Below are 5,780 nucleotides of genomic sequence, written 5' to 3'. Positions count from 1 at the left end.
AATGTACCTTGACTGTACCTCAAGCCTTGTAAAAAATTAACTAAAAATGGTTCAGAGACCTAAATATAAAACATAGATCCATCAGACTTTTAAAAGGAGATAAAGGAGAATATCTTTGTGACCTTGATTTAGGCAATGAGTTCTTGGATATGAAACCAAAATCATGATCTGTAAAAGAAAAAAAATGATAAACTGGGATTCATCAACATTTAAAACTTTTGGGACTTCCCTGGTGGTCCAGTGGTTAAGACTTCACCTTCCAACGCAGGGGGTGCAGGTTCGATCCCTGGTTGGGGAGCTAAGATCCCACATGCCTCGTGGCCAAAAAACCAAAACATAAAACAGAAGCAATATTGTAACAAATTCAATAAAGACTTTAAAAATGGTCCACATAAAAAAAAAAAAAATCTTAAAAAAAATTTAAAACTTTTGCTCTGCCAAAAACACTTTTAAGAGAATAAAAAAACAAGCTACAGACTTGGAAAATATATTTACAAATCACATATCTGACAAAGGACTTGTAAGCAGACTATATAAAGAATTTTCCATACTCAACAGTATGAAAACAAATAACCCAATTAAAAATGGGCACAGATTTTAATGGATACCTCACCAGAGAAGAAACTTGTATGGAAAATAAGCACATGAAAAGACACTCAACATCATCATTCGTTAGGGAAAGGCAAATGAAAACCACAATGAGATACTATTACACACCTGTTAGAGTGGTTAAAAATAAATTTAAAAAATAATTTAAAATCTGATATTGCTGCGGGAAACACAAAATGGTACAAACACTTTGGAAAACAGTAGGCAGTTTTGAAAACATATACTTACTGGATGACCCAGCAATCCCACTCCTCATTATATATTCAAGAAATCCGAAAACTTTTGTTTACACAAAAGACCATGAATGTTTATACTAGCTTTATCATAACTGCTAATAAGGGGAGACAACCCAGATGTCCTTCAATGGGTCAATGGGTGAACAAACTATGGTACATCCATACAGTGGAATTGATAAACACGACGTGGATGAATCTCAAATACATCGTGCTGAAAAAAGACACCAGATTCAAAATGCTACATACCGTATGATTTTATTTATGTGAATTATGGAAGAGGCAAAACTCTAGGGATGGAGAATAGATCAGTGGTTGCCAGGGGCTGGAGATGAGGGGTGAGTCTGAGTACAAAAGGGTGACATAAGGGATTTTATTAGCATAATGGAACAGTTCTGTATCTTAACTGTGGTGGTGGTTATATGACTATGTATTTTTTGAAGCTCATAAAACTGTACAACAGAAAGCAAGAATTTTTCTGTAAGTTAAGAAATAAAGTAAAAAATTTTTCCATATGTATATCTCCGGATCAGAAATGTCCCCTTCAGTCATATATCTATCTGATATCTGCACTTGGATGTTTAACAAGCATCTTAAATCTAACGTGTCCTAAAGCAAACTCTTGATCTTTTCCCCAAAACCCGTTCCATCTACAGCCTTCCCCAACTCAGTTGATGGCAGTTCCGTTCTTCTAGTTGCTCAGGCCAAAATGCTCGGAGCCATTCTTGACCTCCCTCTTTATCTTATATCCCATATCCAATCTACCATAAATCCACTTGTTTCTATGCCTCAAAAGCATATTCAGAATCTCATTTCTTCCACTCCTATCAACCTGGTCGAAGCCATCATTGTTTTGCAATGGCATTACCCCTAGACTCACTGCTTGTGTTGGGCACAGAGATGTGCCACCCAGTTGCCTCTTCCAGGAAAGACTTGCTGTTCCTCTGTGGGGAGCGCCATCAGCAGAGAGCCTTCAGCTGTTAACTCCTTCAGAGTCCGCTTCAGCTGCAGACTCCCATCACTCCTGCCACTCCAAAGACACAAGCTTCCTGGCTCTTTCCCAAGCAGACAGGCAAAAGACCTGCCTCAGAGCCTTTGCACCTGCTGTTCTCTTGCTTAACCACTTCTTCGATACCCTCTGTATTAATCTCCTAGGGCTGCCATGAAAAACACCACGAGCTTGGTGGCTTAAAACAAAAGAAATTGATTCTCTCATAGTTTTGGAGGCCAGAAGTCTGAAATCCAGGTGCCGCAAGGCCATGGTCCCTCTGAAGGCTCTAAGAGAGAATCCTTCCTTGCCTCTTCCAGCCTCTTTGGTCCAGGTGTTTCTTGGGTTGTGGCTGTATCACTCCAGTCTTTGCCTCCATCTTCTCATGGCTTCTCTGTGTCTGTCTTCTCCCCTTCTCTCTTACAAGGACACATGCCATTAGATTTAGGGCCCACCCGGATAATCCAGGATGATCTCATCTCAAGAACTTTAACTTAATCACATCTGCAAAGACCATTTTTCCAAATAAAGTCACATTCATAGGTTCCTGGATTAGAACGTGGACATAACATTTTGGGGGCCACCATTCAACCCACTCCACCCTCTTAGCTCACTCCTTCCCTTCCTTCAAATCTTTCCTCAGTGTACGACCTCCCCACCCCCAACCCTACTTAAAGTGGAAACTTCCCTACTGCCATCCCCTTCCCTCCTTAATTTATCTCCATAGCACTTACCACCATCTGATATGTTGTATATTTTACTTCTTTATTCTTTATTATTATATTAAGCCTCCCTCTCCATTAGAATCAGCAAGGGTTTTTAAAGCTGTTGTATTCACTGCTGTACCCCCATCCCCTAGAACAATGCCTGGTGCAGTAATAGTGTTGAATGAGTAATTATCCCTATTTTACAAATGCTTGAGCAGGCATAGAGAGATCAAGTAATTTGTCCAAATGTGGCATGTCAAAGCAGGTTTCTCACACCAAAACCCATGCCTCTAATGTGATGACAAACCATCAGGACCAGGACAATTTCCTACTGTGGCAGTGACCTCCAGGGACATCTATTGTCTCAGGGTTGAGGAAATATTGAATTGACTTCTTACCCTTAGACTATCTGGAACACATGAAGTTTCTCAGTTTCTCAGTTTCTCTCGATAACATTCCCTGTTAAAGAAGTTTTCCCTTCTAACTAGCCTAACTCTTTCATGTGGCAGTGGAGGTTCATTTCTTCTTCCGTCCTGAGTGGCAAGAGAGAGCAGCTGCTCTTTCCAGTCCCCTTGCATTTGGAGATTATTATCAAGTCGCCCTGTGGGCATTACTTGCCCAGACAAAACATGCCAGACGAGTTCTTTTAGCTTTTTCCAGAAATCTCATTTTATAGTTTCCCTCCGTCTCCCTTCTCCCCTTCCCTGCAATGGGTTTCTGATAAAATGCAGGATGAGATTTTTGGCTTGTAGCATGCACTGCCCTTAGGTGATGTTCTATAAATAATGAATGGAACAGAACAACATTTGCAAAAATGCATGTTTTGGCACAAATTCAATTAATGGTATTGGCACTTGCTAACTTAGCAAATAAATGCATTTTCCCTGGCACCCAACGCTGGACTCCAGCTCTTAATGCTTATTTTCTGGGAGTTCTATTTACAAACTGTACTTTCATAAATAGCAGAGAATGTTCGGAGGGAGAAGGGAGAGGCAAGTGATTGTCCCACCCAATTCCCAGGTAGGGAGACTGAGGTGGGAAGGGACTCTGCCCCTCCAGGATGGATGGACAGCCTGGGGCTTCCCATAGTGGGTCACACTGATTCATAAAGCTCCAGAGGCCAAAGGCATTTGCTCATTCCATCATGCAAGCTGCTCTGGAAAACAAGGCCAGATAAAATCCAAGCCGATGTTTGGATGGACATTATTCTGTGCTCCGTCAGCCAGATTCTCAGCCTATGAAGCTCTGTGGCAATGTGTGTGGAACCTCATCTCAGGCTAGTTGATGGGAATTTCTACAATAAGTGAAGCTGAAGCCAAATTCTCAACCAATATAACTCTGTGAATTCCCATAGAATTACATCAGTTGAGAATCTGGCCTATGTGTACATGCATGTATATAACTCACATTATTTTGTGAGGTCAATCATAAAGATGACCATAAAAGTAGAGATGACCATAAAAGTCTCTTCATTACATTATCATCTTAGACTGAGATTCCATAGTGGGATAAAAGGAAAATTATATGTGTGTCTGTGTATATGTGTATATACGTATATATATATGTGTGTGTATTATACATATATATATACTGGGTTCTGTACAAGAATAAGGAAACTCCATGCTATTCAAATCCACTGGGGGCAGTTGTGACTTTGTTTTATTTTATTTTATTTTGTTTCTGTCTTCCCAGGAAGTTTTGTTTTCCTCCATTTTTTGTTTGCTTGAGGTATGATGAGCCCAGTTTGGGACGGTTCTAATCAACCCTGGACAGATGAGTTCTTTAAATTGCTCAGAAAGCGCTTGAGAATTCCATTCAGGAAGTTCCAAACACTAGAGCAATTTAGAGTTGGCTGTCGGTGCTTCCCCCAATGCAGGTGGCTTTTATCTTTATTATGGATTGTTCAGTGAAACATTTTGGTCACTTGAGTTTATTTTCAATGTAACATTTAAACCTGTAAAGAATAAATCCCATATGTGCAAGAGGGAATAACAGCAGAAAAGGAGAAATGGAAATTTTCACCTTCTCCCTCCAACCATTGGTTCAGGGCCAACCCGGGTCTGCACTGGCAGAACATATCAGCCTTTCAATGAATGCCATGTCTTGTGCTGTGTAAAAAAGGTTGGTGGTCTTGGTCTGGTGGGTCTATGTGGGTAACTGCCTACATCACTGACCTGAGCCCAACAGATCTGACCCCAGGGCACAGAAGCTGAAGAGTGGTTGGACCCAGTGGAAAGCGTCTCCCATGTCTCTGGGTCGAGGCTGATGTGAGACATTCTTAGACAGTCTTTGATGGCTTTTCAGTGCCTCCTCTCATCTGACTGTATAGACAGCTCTTCTTCCCAGGGATGTGGGTGGTGTCTCTTCTCCATGGCTTCAAGCTTCTCTCACATTTTAAAGGCATTCAATTCAGCCAATTACTGAGCAGATTCTACATTCTCTGGACCCTGGGTTGGACTCTAACCTGAAAGAGAGAGCCCAAGCCTTAAGGAGCTCATAGCCTGGCAGGAAAGGGGGAAGCCAAGGCCATAGCCAGCTCGTGGCATCCTGGAGCTGAGCAGCAATGAGTTGCAGTCAACTATGGCTTGCGGGGTAGAGAATGATACCGAAACTTCGCCTTTGTGCACTGGTGCCAAATTGAATCTCAGAGTCAGAGTTTTGGGTGAAGTAGAATAGAATAGCTTTATTGCTTTGCCAGGCAAAGGGGGACACAGTGGACTTGTGCCCTTCAAAACTGTGTGACCCTGGGAATTCCCTGGTGGTCCAGTGGTTAGGACTCTGCGCTTCCACTGCAAGGGGCCCAGGTTCAATCCCTGGTCAGGGAACTAAGATCCCCACAAGCTGCAAGGTGCGGCCAAATTTTAAAAACAAGGAAGCCTTCTCCATGAGGCTTTCTCCAAAACTGTGTGTCCCTACCCCGGGGGTGGGGGGTGGGGGGTGGGGTTTGGTGAGGAGTTTTACAGCAGTGGTTCAAGGGCGGGGTTGCTGATAAGGATCAGGGTGTGTGCAGGGCCTGCATTCCTTTAATCTGGCCTCAGTCGGTCTCCTGATGTTCTCTCTCTCTGGAATGAAGAATGCTTCATCAAGTAGTTAACATCTTCCATTTGTTGGGGGTTTTAGTTCTGCAGAAAAGCTCAAAGATACTGTTATGTGTATCCCTTGAGGCGGAACCAGGACCCTGCCCCAAGGCTGCGCTATTGTCCCTTGACTGCTCCTCCCTTGTCTCTGCGTCCCCTCCCTTCC

General features: G+C 42.6%; 1 non-coding gene across 1 annotated transcript; it reads left to right on the top strand.

Moving 5' to 3' along the window:
- Positions 1 to 5,289: 5,289 nt before the first annotated feature.
- Positions 5,290 to 5,362, top strand: TRNAG-UCC (transfer RNA glycine (anticodon UCC)). The gene has a single exon. It is a non-coding gene; the product is annotated as a tRNA-Gly (tRNA).
- Positions 5,363 to 5,780: the final 418 nt, after the last annotated feature.

The sequence above is a fragment of the Eschrichtius robustus genome, chromosome X, assembly GCF_028021215.1.
Source record: "Eschrichtius robustus isolate mEscRob2 chromosome X, mEscRob2.pri, whole genome shotgun sequence".
In the NCBI taxonomy this organism is placed as follows: domain Eukaryota; kingdom Metazoa; phylum Chordata; class Mammalia; order Artiodactyla; family Eschrichtiidae; genus Eschrichtius; species Eschrichtius robustus.
This window is presented reverse-complemented; position numbering and strand designations above follow the sequence as displayed.